Source organism: Physeter macrocephalus, chromosome 1 (assembly GCF_002837175.3).
Source record: "Physeter macrocephalus isolate SW-GA chromosome 1, ASM283717v5, whole genome shotgun sequence".
In the NCBI taxonomy this organism is placed as follows: Eukaryota; Metazoa; Chordata; class Mammalia; order Artiodactyla; family Physeteridae; genus Physeter; species Physeter macrocephalus.
This window is the reverse complement of record NC_041214.2, coordinates 101,001,716-101,017,024: the sequence shown is the minus strand read 5'-3', so window position 1 is coordinate 101,017,024 and position 15,309 is coordinate 101,001,716. Positions and strand designations below refer to the sequence as shown.

The 15,309-nt window shown below is 40.6% G+C and overlaps 1 long non-coding RNA gene across 1 annotated transcript in view; it reads left to right on the top strand.

Moving 5' to 3' along the window:
- Positions 1-15,309, top strand: part of LOC114486820 (uncharacterized) — a 73,894-nt gene that overhangs the window by 22,577 nt on the left and 36,008 nt on the right. Inside the window, exons 4-5 of the long non-coding RNA XR_003681113.2 lie at positions 2,836-2,980; positions 7,127-7,314. This is a non-coding gene — a long non-coding RNA (uncharacterized lncRNA). The remainder of the gene's footprint in view (positions 1-2,835; positions 2,981-7,126; positions 7,315-15,309) is intronic.

The following is a 15,309-nucleotide window of genomic DNA, read 5'->3' as shown; positions in this document are numbered from 1 at the left end:
GTGAGGTCTGAGGTCTTCTGCCAGCATTCAGTAGGTGTTCTGTAGGAGTTGTTCCACATGTAGATGTATTTCTGGTGTATTTGTGGGGAGGAAGGTGATCTCCACGTCTTACTCCTGCGCCATCTTGAAGGTCTCCCCAGATTGTATCTTTTTTACTTTGATGTACAAATGCCACTGTAGTATGATGATGACAATGGGTTCCATTTAATTCCTTTAGGTGTGCCATCAAAAATTCCAGTATTTGGAAATGTCCTCTGAGCTCAGAGTTTTGAACACCACTAGTATAGAGTCTTTGGTATCAGCCTTGTTTTATCTGAATGAAGGTTCTGCCCTATAACATTCTTTATCCCCTAATCTTTGGAAGATAATTTCTGGGCAGATACCTTAGTTGAGAAGGTTGAAACTAGGCTTAGGAGGTCCTGTGTTTCCTGAGTGATTTCCAGCAAATTATCAACCTCCTGATCATGAAGTGGTGATAAAACCCAATTCTGGGAGTTGGGCAGGAATTCATAATGCAAGAGTGTGGAGGGAAAGTATTGAATTAAGTAATGCTAATATGTACTCAGTTTTTCCAACATGAATATGGCTTAGAAAAAGTGATCCCCAGACTTCTGTCCACAAACATCATGTATTAATCCCAGACTAGAGACAGTCTTTCCTGAGAACCCATACCTAGCTGTAAGCTAAACAAGTGGTCAGTTCCTGGTTATAGTCTCAGAGGGACCTGGTCTACCTTTACCCAGAGCTCAGCCCTTGTACCTCATGGCTCAGCTCAGCCAGAAAACTCAGTGGATAACCCTGGGTGACTTGGGTTGTGGTAGGGGTGGAGGTGGAGGAGTTGCAGGGGGCAGAGGAATTTAGCTGGTAATCAAGGAAGGAATACATAGGAATGAACTCTTTTCCATAAGAAAATTTTTGTTCAGCTAACCTCAAAGCTTAGTTTTAGAATTTCATAAAGAAAATGTTCCTTTGTAACTTGTAAGCGTTATTGCTTTTTATTGAACTATACTATAAATGAGTACCATTGAATAAAAGGAGACCAAGTAAATGAATAAAAATAAAACTCTTACTTTCCTAGAAACCTCCATTATATTATATGGCATTTAAGACCTTTCACAAATTAACACCAATCTATCTTTCCAACCTCATTTCTTGCCACTTCTTTCTAGGACTGTCATACTCTACCCCGGGGTTGGGTCTTCGTTGCTGAGCTTGGGCTTTCTCTAGTTGCGGCAAGCAGGGGGCTACTCTTTGTTGCAGTGTGTGGGCTTCTCGTGGCGGTGGCTTCTCTTGTTGTGGAGCATGGGCTCTAGGCGCATGGGCTTCAGTAGTTGTGGTGCATGGGCTCAGTAGTTGTGGCACATGGGCTCAGTAGTTGTGGCTCACGGTCTCTAGAGCACAGGCTCAGTAGTTGTGGCGCACGGGCTTAGTTGCTCTGCAGCATGTGGGATCTTCCCAGACCAGGGCTTGAACCCATGTCCCCTGCATCAGCAGGCAGATTCTTAACCACTGAGCCACCAGGGAAGCCCTCTACTTATTCTTGAAAGCCTAAATCAAATGCTATCTATCTGTATAGTTTTCCTTACAATCTATGCCAGCATAATTTCCTTCCCTGCCTCTGGCTGCCAGAGGCACTGCACACATCTTTACTACTAGTACTGATGGTGTTTACCACACAGAGCTGCAATTATCCCCTCCTCTCAAGAGAGTGAGTTTCTCAAGAGCAAGGTCTCTATAGCCACACTACCCAACACAGTGTGTGTGTGTGTGTGTGTGTGTGTGTGTGTTTGTGTGTGTGTGTGTGAGTGTGTGTGTGTGTCTCACCAAATATACACAGCACTCAAATAGATGTTTATGTAAGCATAAGCCAAAGTCCTGAGTTATAACATTTACTCTATATTTCCTAAAGGAATACATGGATTTTCATATTTATCAAGTAGATAAAATTAGACTAGACCCCACTAGACTTCTATGCTTCAGCAGATCTGGTTTACTCACCATTTTCCAAACATGCATGGTAATTTCCCATCTTTACACCACAGTTGAAATTTTCTTCCCCTGGAAGCATCTATTCTCATTTCTCACAATTAAAATCTTCCTAAACACCACCTCTATTTTTCACAACTCTAGACACACACTTACTCACATACACACACACTATGATCTCTTCCTTCTGAAAGCATCTTTGCTTTTGTTTCTTCTTTTCTAGTTCTCCTCATTCTCCATCTTATTCCCAATGGTCTTCTCTTAAAGTTGGATTCTGCTCCTTGAAGGCAGAGACTCTATCTTCCTCTCTCTGCGGCTCCTCACCAAGGGACTTGCACATACTAGGCACTAATCAAGAATTTGTTGAATTGAATAGAAAAATCAGAGGTCATTTAAAAAATACTCAGTTCCCACCAACAGTGCAGGAGGGTTCCCTTTTCTCCACACTGTCTCCAGGATTTGTTGCTTGTAGATTTTTTGATGATGGCCATTCTGACCAGTGTGAGGTGATAATTCATTGTAGTTTTGATTTGCATTTCTCTAATAATTAGTGATGTTGAGCATCTTTTCATGTGCCTCTTGGCCATCTGTATGTCTTCTTTGGAGAAATGTCTATTTAGGTCTTCCACCCATTTTTTGATTGGGTTATTTGTTTTTTTGATATTGAGCTGCATGAGCTGCTTGTATATTTTTGAGATTAATCCCTTGTCAGCTGCTTTGTTTGCAGATATTTTCTCCCATTCTCAGGGCTGTCTTTTGTCTTGTTTATGGTTTCCTTTGCTGTGCAAAAGCTTTGAAGTTTCATTAGGTCCCATTTGTTTATTTTTGTTTTTATTTTCATTACTCTAGGAGGTGGGTCAAAAAAGATCTTGCTGCGGTTTATGTCAAAGAGTGTTCTGCCTATACAATGGAATATTACTCAGCCATAAGAAGGAACGAAATTGTGCCATTTGCAGAGACGTGGATGGACCTAGAGACTGTCATACAGAGTGAAGTAAGTCAGAAAGAAAAAACAAATGTCGTATATTAACTCATATATATGGAATCTAGGAAAATGGTACAGATGAACCTATTTGAAAAGCAGAAATAGAGACACAGACAAAAAGTGGGATGAATTGGGAGATTGGAATTGACATATATACACTATTACGTACAAAATAGGTAACTAATGAGAACCTGCTGTATAGCACAAGTAACTCTACTCAATGCTCTGTGGTGACCTAAATGGGAAGGAAATCCAAAATGGGGGGGATATATGTATACGTATAGCACTTTGCTGTACAGCAGAAACTAACACAACATTGTAAAGCAACTATACTCCAATAAGAAAAAAATAGTTCATATCTAGAGACAAATGTAAGTGTATACAGAAAGGAGGGGGATTGCAACCCATCATGGGGAAGCTTTAGAAAGATTAATTCGCCTGGGTCAGGAAAGAATGGAGGTGCATTATCAGGCAACCACAGTAGTCCAAGGGTAAGGTAAAGCCATCGCTTTGATAATAACAAAGATGTCAGGAACGATTTCAAAAGGATGGGGTACAGGATTTGGTACCTAACTCGAAGTGAGACAAGGGAGAGAGAGGAGTAGGAATAAATAATATTCAGATCCTGATTCTGGGTGCTGGGATGATGACAGCATCACTTACCGAAATATAAAGTTTTGGGGCAAAGGATAATGAGTGCAGCAGTTGAGTGTCAATGAGCCACCTCAATAGAGATATAACAGAGACAGTTGGAAAGATGAGCATGAGGCTTAGACAAGCAGGGGAGCCCAGTGATGGAGTTTGGGAGTCAGTCATATAGCTGAGGCCAAGGGGCAATACAGGGTGACGGAGGGGTGGGGTCTGTGACAAGAGGAGAGGAGAGGGGCTGGTGAGGGAGGTGGGCGGGAGAAGGGGAAGGGGAGCACAATGCCCTGGAGTAGCATTTCAAGGGCTTCAACACTGCAGGAATGGTAAGAATGAGGGCTGGGGATAGGCCACTGAGTATGCTGATGTGGTGGTCTGCTGCCTTTTGAGGATGAGACTCCTGGGGTAGAGGGGCTGAAAACCAGACTGCTAGGAGGTATGGAGTGAAGGAGCAGTGAGAATGTAATGGCTAAGATAGAAGAAACCGATTTCTTCAACGTTGGTACCACAATAGCTTGAGGGTATAGCAGGGTTCAGAAAGGTTGTGTTTGTTTTTAGGTTGTGTGAGACTGGAACTTGTTTGTTGACAGAGGGAAAGGAGCTTGAAAGTAGGAGATTTGGAAGCTATGAGAGAGAAAATGTAATAAGCAAAGTCTTGGAGGATGTGGGATAGGATTGGAGTCTCGGCAGAAGAGCTGGCTTTGGAAGGAGAAAAGACCTCTTCCTCCGAGAGAGAAGGAAAGAAAGGGGGAGGAGTGAGGAATCACATGACTAAGGCAAAGAGGAGGGTGGAGGGGCGTCACCTCCACACTTTCTTATCCACCAGAGCAGGAGGGGAAACCCTGTGCCCAGGTGTGCCCAGTTTGTGAAGCTGGAGTTACATGAGGACAATCCTGAAACAAATGTGTCAGAGAGGTGACAAGAGACAAGCAAAGGGGTGGCAAAGCAGCAGTGAGGCCCCAGGATTCCTTTCAGATGGGCACATCTTTTCCTGGGAAACTCCTCCTTACCCTTCAAGAGCCAGCTCAAATGTTTCCTTCTCTGGCTCACCCAGGTGAAAACTGAACTCACGGGGGTCCTACTCCCCTACCCTGCCCCGCCCAGGCCCTGCAACCTTTATAAAAGTATTTACCTTGTATTTCAAGTTTCACTCATTTGTCTCTCCCATCAGTTCTTAAGCTTCTCAAAGGTCATAATTTATCAGTAAGTGCTCAAAAAATAATGAGTGAGTGAACGAAGGGATGGATGTGTGAATGAATGATATTTCCTCCCCCGGTGGAAGCTGACTTCTGCTTACAGTGTATTAACGCAGAGAGAGACCTCAGGAGGGAGATTAGGGGAAAACTGCACGTGTGGATACATGTGAAGTGAAAGCAAATGAGAACAAGAATAACCATGAAACAAATGTGAAACTCAAATGGTTTTCTCAAAAGCCATATGCAGTTCTGAATAGTAGGGGAAACGAGTGGAAGGATGGGGAGCTAAGTGAAAAAAGTAACAGGCCCAAGAGATAATTTACAGTTGGGAATGGAATGACTTCCTAAATCGTAGAGTGTGTGGTCCAGGAGCAGAGCACCACAGATGCAGTTACTGTGAAAAAAAAAAAAAAACCACTCGTGACTTTTTTTGGCAAAAAGAAAGTCTGTTTTGAATCTGACAGTCTCTCTAGCAGCACATGACCTTGCCTTAAAAAACAACAGCTTCATGAAACCCTCGTTCAGATGGAATTCAGTTTAATGTGCATAATGGTACCTTCAAACACTGGTGATGCTGTTTACTGAATCCCAACACTTGCTCACAATCTTCCTGCTGGGTGGGTGTGATGCATCTGTTTACACACAAGGAAATTGAGGCAAGGAGCAATTAGGTGAGGAACCCTAGGTCACACTAGTATATAAGGCCAAGATTAAAGACCAAGTCTTTCTTTTTTTTTCTTAATTGAAGTATAGTTGATTTACAATGTTGTGTTAGTTTCTGGTAAAGACCAAGTCTTTCTAACCGCAAAGCCCATATTTTCCTCACGATATTAAGCAGATGCTCCATCATATGTGATCAAAAAAGGTAGTGAGGGGCCACCTGTAGAATCAAGGACGGCTTACTGAGTGAGCTATCTGGTCAGGCATGCAGGGCCCCGTGCTTAAAAGGGCCCTGTGCTTGGCTTCGTGTTATGCTGTTGCTGTCTTGAAATTCTTAATAAGTTTCAGCAAGAGGCCCTGCGTTTTCATTTTGCCCTGGGCCCTGCAAATTTTGTAGACAGTCCTGTGTAGAATCATAGAATGTTTGAGCTGGAAGGGCTTTGAGCTTAGTTCCCCACCACCACCCATTTTAGAGGTGAGGAAACTGAGGCACAGTGAGGCAAACTGGCTGGCCTTCAGTCACACAGCTCATTGGTGGTGGGGCAGCAGCAGGACCCAGGTGTCCAGTGTTCTTCCTCTTTTTTTTTTTTTTTTTTTTTGCGGTACGCGGGCCTCTCACTGTTGTGGCCTCTCCCGCTGCGGAGCACAGGCTCCGGACGCACAGGCTCAGCGGCCGTGGCTCACGGGCCCAGCCGCTCCGCGGCATGTGGGATATTCCCGGACCGGGGCACGAACTCGTGCCCCCTGCATCGGCAGGCGGACTCCCAACCACTGCGCCACCAGGGAAGCCCGTTCTTCCTCTTTTACCACACCAAACCCTTGAGAGCCTTTAAAGTTAGAGAAGGCAGGTTTTTCCCCTTCCCTGCAAGGAGCTTATCTCTAGCCAAAATATCATTTGTGGCTGAGCTGGGTCAACTCATTTCACTTCTGGGCAAATGGCCCTGGGTTTTTCATAAAACCAAATGCACATTAACCTGGATGTGATTCCAACAAAACCACAATGTCTACACTGTGGTAAAGAAGCCTTTAGCTGAGTCTCTCACCCAGCACCCCTCTCCCCTGCTGCAATCTCCCTCACGTGCATTTCTCATGCAGAGGAAGGCTGGCTAAACCAATGTCAGGCTGGGTCAGGGGGAGGCCAGGCTCAAGGGCAAGGCCCAAGCTCCTACCGAAGCTGACCCTGAGAAGAAGAAGCATTCTGTCACTGCCAGTCTCTGTCCAGGGCCCAAGGCATAGATGTGCTGCTTCTCCTTAAATGGTAGCACATTAAGCCCCAGTAGCAGGACCTGTCAGAGCCACCCTCAGGTCAAGACAGAAGTGACCAAGCACTTGTAAGGGTTTGTGCTCATCTCTCCTGTGCCCATGTATTTGGAAGTTACAACGAGGAAGCCATAGTGTTCTGATTTTCAGCCCAGAAAACATGTATTTGCCTCAGACACACCAGAGCATGTGGCTCTGCTCAGGGGACAGCTGGTGCTGAGAAGCATCTGACTATTTTGAAAGGCATGTGCGTTCCCCCAGTGTGAAAGAGAAGAGGTGCAGCCCGTGCAGGTCACCAAGGAAACTTGGTTATGTTACAAAAGAGTTTCTTGAGGTTTCCTGGTTAGGTGCAAATGTTTTGCCTGTACCACAGTAAGAACAGTTTCCCTTTCAGTCAGAATGAACACAGTCTGTCTCAACACTGTTGTGGCATGGTCTCAACTGAGTGACCTGGTACCAACCAGAAGACCACTGTCCTTATGTCACATATATCACCACCTAACGAAGAAGCACCATAAGGGCAGGGGATCTTACCTCTTGTTCACTGATGTGCCCAAGAACCTGAACAGAGGCTGGCATATGGTAAGTGCTCCTTGAATACTTGCGTGAATCAATGCTATTTGTGGCTTTGAGTGATCGTTGAGATATTGAGATAAATGAAAGACTAGAGTAGTGTCATAGCTTTTCATTCTAACATGACAACCAAAGAGGGATATTTCAGGGACTCTGAGGAGGTAGAATGGGTCCATGAAGTTTTGTGAGTATTTGATCCAAATGACAACAGGTAAAGATGGGGAAAATATTAGAAGTTACCAATTCATTTCGTGATTATCTCCCTAAGGGCTCTACTATTTAGGCTAATTTTAGTAACTCTAGCACACATACATATCTATGTATATGTGTATATATGTGTATATTTATAAATATATTTATAGAAAAATATATATAATTTTTATTTGCTTATATGTGTATATATGTCTGTGTGCAAATATATGTGTGTAAGTGTGTATATATGCATACATATATATATATATATATATATATATATATATATATGTATGAGAGAGAGACAGTCTTTTTTTTCTGGCATTATGACCCATGACTCCTAAATACTCCCTGTCTACTTTCACAAAACAGGAACACTCTTCTGTGGTACCACCTTTCCATTCTGGAAAATCAACGTCAACACAACACCAGCCTCCAATCCACTGACCCCATTCTAATTTCTCCAATTGTCCCGTCGTCTCTTTTTCCTCATTCCTCTCCAGGAACACCCATTATCTCTGTTCTCCTTCAGTGTGGAACATTTCCTCCTTCCTTCCCTGGCTGTGTGTCCTTGACAGTCTTAAAGAAGCATTGACTTTTCACTCACTAGGATGACCCTCAACTTGAATCAGTCAGATGTTTCCTGTGACTTAAGCTTTGCCTTCTCGGCGTACACTAGGAGAAATGATGCTGCACCACATTAAGAGGCTATATTATACCAATCTGTCCCACTGCTGGTGACGTTAGTCTTGATCCTCTGGCTAATTTGGGTCTGCCAAGTTCTCCACTGTGAAGTCACCATTTTTTCTTTGTACTTAATTAGTATTTTGTGGGGAGATATTCGAATATTACACCAATATACTATTCATCAAACCTTCACATTTTACAGTTAGAATTCTACTGTAAGGAAGAACTTCTCTTTCATTTGTTTACTTATACATTCATTTATTAGTATCAGGTGAAGTTATGGATTCTTATTTTATTCGTTGAGTTTCAATCCAATATTTTCATCATTTATTTTGATGCTGTAGTTGTCCTAGATTTGGCCAGTGTGAACTCCTTCAAGCTGACTTCTTTATCCTATTGACATGTCCCTATCATTCTTTGGGCATTTCTTTACTTTCTGTCACAACAAGATGATTCAGGCTCATCTTGTTCTTTCCTTGCCCTAGCCTTACAATTACCCATTCCTCTAAGGCATCCTGTCTCCTTTTAGTGCAGGCGGTATTTAACAGCCAAAATCTGGGGATTTGGTGTGCTCATTGCTACATATATCTATAACTTTTCTATATCTATATCTATATATGTATTTAAAAATTCATAAGTTCATGCCGGTACTTCCAACTTCAATCCAACACCTCAGTATCTTTTTAGTTTTCCCAGTTTCCGTGTTTGAAAATCTTGTGAAAGTGAAAAGATGGTGAAAAATGTGGATCTGACTCTCCTCAATATACTTGTCTATTGATACTTGCTCAGCCAACTAATTTATTTGCCGAAGGTAACCAATCCCCAGCCTTCCAGCTGCCTTCTCTACCTGTCACCTCTGCATCTTCCTCACTTTTTAAAAAATTGATTTATAGTTGATTTACAGTATTGTGTTAGTTTCAGGTGTTCAGCATAGTGATTTTTTTTTTTGCAGATTATATTCCATTATAGGTTATTACAAGATATTGGGTGTAATTCCATGTGCTATACAGTAAATCTTTGGTGCTTATCTATTTTATGTATAATAGTTTGTATCTGTTAATCCTATACTCCTGATTTGTCCCTCCCCCCCTTTGGTAACTAAGTTTGTTTTCTGTGTCTGTGAATCTATTTGTTTTATATCTAGATTCATTTGTATTAATTTTTAGATTTCACATATAAGTGATATCATATGGTATTTGTCTTTCTCTGTCTGACTTATTTCACTGAGCATAGTATTCTGTAGGTCCATCCATGTTGCTGCAGATGGCAATATTTCATTCTTTTTATGGATGAGTAATAGTCCACTGTATATACATATACCGCATCTTCTTAAGTCAGTCAACCATTGATGGGCACTTGGGTTGCTTCCATGTCTTCGCTATTGTAAACAGTACTGCTGTGAACATCGGGGTGCATGTATCTTTTTGAAAGAGACTTCTTGTTTTTCTCTGGATATATACCCAGGAGTGGACTTCCTGGATCATATGGTAATACTATTTCTGGTTCCTTAAGGAAACTCCATACTGTTTTTCATAGCAGTTTCACCAATTAACATTCCAAACAACAGTGTCCGAGGGTTCCCTTTCCTCCACACGCTCTCCAACATTTATTATTTGTAGACTTTTTGATGATAGCCATTCTGACCGGTATGAGATGATACCTCATTGTGGTTTTGATTTGCATTTCTCTAATAATTAGTGATATTGAGCATCTTTTCATGTGCCTGTATATCTGTATCTGTATATATCTGTGTATCTTCTTTGGAAAAATGTCTATTTAGGTCCTCTGCCCAGTTTTTGTATCAGGTTGTTTGTTTTTTGATATTGAGTTGTATGCACTGTTTGTGTATTTTGGATGTTAACCCCTTGTCCATCACATCATTTGCAAATATTTTCTCGCATGCTGTTCGTTGTCTTTTTGTTTTGTTGATGGTTTCTTTTGCTGTGCAGAAACTTTTAATCTTGATTGGATCCCATTTGTTTATTTTTGCTTTTCTTTCTTTTGCCTTGAGAGACTGATCTAAGAAAATATTGCTATGATTTATGTCAAAGAATGTTTTGCTTATGTTCTCTTCTAGGAGTTTTATGGTGTCATGTCTTGCATTTAAGTCTTCAAACCACTTTGAGTTTATTTTTGTATATGGTGGGAGGGAATGTTCTAATCTCACTGATTTACATGTAGCTGTCCAGCTTTCCCAGCACCACTTTTGAAGAGACTGTCTTTTCTCCATTGTATATTCTTGCCTCCTTTGTCATAGATTAACTGACCATAGCTGCATGGGTTTATTTCTTGGTTCTCTCTTCTGTTCTATTGATCTATATGTCTGTTTTTGTGCCAATACCATGCTGTTTTGATTACTGTAGCTTTGTAATATAGTCTGAAGTCTAGAAGAGTTATACCCAGCTTTGTTCTTTTTTCTCAGGATGGCTTTGGCAATTCTGGGTGTTTTGTGGTTCCATATAATTTTTAAAATTATTTGTTCTAGTTCTGTGAAAAATGTCATGGGTATTTTTATAAGGATTGCACTAAATCTGTAGATTGCTTTAGGTAGTATGGCCATTTTAACAATATCAGTTCTTTCAATCCAAGAGCATTAGATATCTTTCCATTTCTTTGGTATCAGGATGATGGTAGCCTCATAGAATGAATTTGGGAGTGTTCCCCCCTCTTCAGTTTTTTGGAGTAGTTTGAGAAGGATAGGTGTAAGTTTTTTGTATGTTTGGTAGAATTCCCCAGTGAAGCCATCCAGTCCTGGACTTTTGTTTGCTGGTTTTTTAAAAATTATTATTATTACAGATTCCATTCCACTTCTAATGATAAGTCTGTTCAAATTGTCTGTTTTTCTTGACTTAGTCTTTGCAGGCTGTATGTTTCTAGAAATTTGTCCATTTCTTCTAGATTGTCGAATTTGTAGTATTCTCTTATGATTTTTTGTTTTCCTGTGGAATCAGTTGTTCTTTCTCCTCTTTCATTTCTTATTTTGTTTATTTGGGTCCTCTCTCTTCCTCTTGGTGAGCCTGACTAGAGGTTTGTCAATTTTGTTTATCTCTAAAAAACAACAGCTCTTGATTTTATTGATCTTTTGAATTATTTGTTTGATCTCTATTTTATTTATTTCCTCTCTGATCTTTATTTTTTCCTTTCTTCTGCTGTCTTTGGGCCTTGTTTGTTCTTTTTCTAATTCATTTAGGTGGTAGATTAGGTTGTTCATTTGAGATTTTTCTCATTTCTTGAAGAAGGCCTGTATCTCTATGAACTTCCCTCATAGAACTGCTTTTGCTGAGTCCCATAGATTTTGTAAAGTTGTGTTTTCATTTTTGTTTGTCTCAGGGTATTTTCTGATTTCTTCTTTGATCTTAATGTTGACCCATTGGTTTTTTAGTAGCATGTTGTTTAGTTTCCATGTGTTTGTTCCATTTTTCCATTTTTCTTTCTATAATTGACTTCTAGTTTTATACTGTTGTGGTCAGAAAAAATGTTTGATATAATTTCTGTACTTTCAAATTTGTTGAGGCTTGTTTTGTGACCTAGTATGTGGTCTATCCCAGAGAATATTCCATGCACACTTAAAAAGAATGTGTATTCTGCTCTTTTTGGATGTAGTGTCCTGCAGATAAAAATTAAATCCAACTGTTCTATTGTATCATTTAGCATTTCTGTTGCTCAATTGATTTTCTTTCTGGATGATCGGTCCATTGATGTCAGTGGAGTGTTAAAGTCTCCTACTGTTACTGTATTATTGTCAAGTTCTCCCTTTAGGTCTGTTAGTATCTGCTTTATATATTTCAGTGCTCCTATATTGAGTGCATATATGTTAATGAGTGTAATATCCTCTTCTTGTATTGATCCCTCTGTCATTGTATAATGCCCTTCTTTGTCTTTCTTTATGGCCTTTGTTTTAAAGTCTATTTTGTCTGATATGAGTATTGCTACCCCTGCTTTCTTGTCGTTTCCATTTGCATGAAATATCTTTTTCCATTCCCTAACTTTCGATCTATATGTGTATTTTGCCCTGAAGTGACCCTCTTGTAGGCAGCATATTGCAGGTTCTTGTTTTTTTATCCAGTCAGCCACTCTTTGTCTGTTGATCAGAGCATTTCGTTTTTTGACATTTAGAGTAATTATTAATAGATATATACTTATTGCCATTTTAATCTTGTTTTCTAGTTGTTTTTGTAGTTATTTGTTCTTCTTTTTATTTTTCCTTTTGTGGTCTGATGATTTTCTTTTGTAGTATGCTTGAGTTCTTTCTTTCTGGTTTTTGTGAATCTATTATGTTTTTGATTTGTGGTTGCCATGGAGTTCAGAGCTGTTGATCCATAACTATATCTGTTTGATGTATAATGCCCTTCTTTGTCTTTCTTTATGGCCTTTGTTTTAAAGTCTATTTTGTCTGATATGAGTATTGCTACCCCTGCTTTCTTGTCGTTTCCATTTGCATGAAATATCTTTTTCCATTCCCTAACTTTCGATCTATATGTGTATTTTGCCCTGAAGTGACCCTCTTGTAGGCAGCATATTGCAGGTTCTTGTTTTTTTATCCAGTCAGCCACTCTTTGTCTGTTGATCAGAGCATTTCGTTTTTTGACATTTAGAGTAATTATTAATAGATATATACTTATTGCCATTTTAATCTTGTTTTCTAGTTGTTTTTGTAGTTATTTGTTCTTCTTTTTATTTTTCCTTTTGTGGTCTGATGATTTTCTTTTGTAGTATGCTTGAGTTCTTTCTTTCTGGTTTTTGTGAATCTATTATGTTTTTGATTTGTGGTTGCCATGGAGTTCAGAGCTGTTGATCCATAACTATATCTGTTTGATTTAAACTGATAGTCATTCAAGTTCAAACACATTGTCAAAGATCTACATTTTTATGCTTCCTTCCCCCATATTTTGTGATTTTGTTATCCTATTTTAAAGCTTCATGCTTATCCTTTTACTGTTAATTGTAGTTATAATTGCTTTTACAATTTTTTAAATCATTTTTTCATCTACATACTGGCTTATTTAAGTGACCTTCAATTCTTACTATATATTTGCCTTTCCTGTTGTGATTTTACCTTTCCTATAGATTCGTGCTTCTTTTCTATTTAGAGAAGACCCTTTAATATTTCTTGTAGGGTATATTTTGTATTGCTGAATTCTTTTAGTTTTTGCTTATCTGAGAAATTCTTTATCTCTCCTTATATTCTAAATGATAATCCTGCTAAGTAGAGTACCTAGGTTGCAGGTTTTTCCTTTTCAGGACTTTGAATATATTTCATGCCACTCCCTTCTGGTCTGCAAAGTTTCTGTAGTAAAATTGGCTGATAGCCTTATGGGGGTTCCCTTGTAAATGACTCTGTTTTTCTCTTGCTGTCTTGAGGATCCTTTTTATCTTTAACTTTTGCCATTTTAATTATAATATGTCTTGGCGTGGGTCTGTTTGAGTTTATCTTGTTCGGGTCCTTCTGTGCTTCCCATATATGGATATCTGTTTCCTTCTTTAGGTTTGGGAAGTTTGGGGCCATAATTTCTTCAAATACATTTTAGATCCCTTTCTCTCTCTCTTCACCTTCTGGGACCCCTATTATGCATAGGTTGGCATACTTTATATTATCCTATAGGTCTCATATGTTGTTTTCATTTTTCTTTTTCATTTGTCTTTCTGTCTGCTGTTCTGATTGGGAATTTCCATTGTTCTATCTTCCAGATCATTTATTTGTTTTTCTGTGTCATTTATTTGGCTATTTATTGCTTCTAGATTGCTTTCTACCTTAGAAATTGAATTACCTATTTTTGTATCCTTTTTTTTTTTGTGGTACGCGGGCCTCTCACTGTTGTGGCCTCTCCCGTTGCGGAGCACAGGATCCAGATGCGCAGGCTCAGTGGCCATGGCTCACGGGCCCAGCCACTCTGCGGCATGTGGGATATTCCCGGACCGGGGCACGAACCCGTGTCCCCTGCATCGGCAGGTGGATTCTCAACCACTGCACCACCAGGGAAGCCCAAATTACCTATTTTTGATTGGTTCATCTTTATAGTTTCTAGTTCCTTGTTATAGTAATCTGCATTTATATTGATAATCTTTCTTAATTCAGTTGACATTTTTATTACCACCTTTTTGACCTCAGGATCTGGTAGACAGGTGAGCTCTGTTTCATTATTTATTTGTTCTTTCAGGGGATTTCTCTTGCTCTTTTAGTTGGAACCAGTTCTTCTGCCTTTTAATTTTATTTAATTTTCTCTGTCTCTGAATTTAGGAGAAACAACTATCTATTGTGGTTTTGAAGGCGTGTTTTTATGTGGGAGAGTCCCTGTGTAGACTGTGTGTGTCCAGTCTTTGTTGTGAGGTCTGGTTTTGATATGGACACCAGCGATATCTTCTCTCCTCAGGGTATGCTGGCTGTTTTCACCTTGATAGGGGATTTGGTTGGTGTTGGGAGACCTAAAGCCTGTGCAGGGTGTGAGGCGGGACTTCCTCTCTGCTCCTTGGCAATCACTGCCCTGTCAGGGATGGGGTATGGTCCCCAGTTGTAGGAGTAGAAGCCCTGAGGGTCAAGCTCGATCAGGTTCTATTCCCCTCGAGTGTATGCCCTGCCCCTCGGTGGGGAGTGCTGAAGGAAGTGAGGCCCATGTGCTCACAGAGGACTGATGTGTCACCTGTGTAGGCATCCGTAGCTCTGCTCAGACATAGCCCAAGGTCACATCCCTTCCCCTGTTATGCTCGTCCTAGATCTAGTGCAAGTCTGTGATGTGGAGTGGGTACAGCCAGAGCATTCGCTGGACTGGGGCTGGGGGTTGGAGCATTGTGGCTGCAGGAATTGAGGTGGCTGTGCTGCCGCCAGAGATCTGGGCTGCCTCTGTAGCAGTCTTCTCCTGAGACCTGTCTGCCCCCAATCCAGCGCTAAGCTGCAGCATGGAGTGCGTGGGGCTGGAGCCCTCTCGCTCAGCTGCGAGAAGAACTGCAAGTTCTCTCATGGTGCCACTCCAACGTGTGCTGGCAATGGCTGCCACCACCTCACCTGGATCACACCCCAGGCCCGCCCCCCCAGACTATCTCTGTGTAGCTAGACTGAGTCTTTTTTTTTTTTTTTTTTTAGTAGATCTTTATTGGAGTATAATTGCTTCACAATACTGTGTTAGTTTC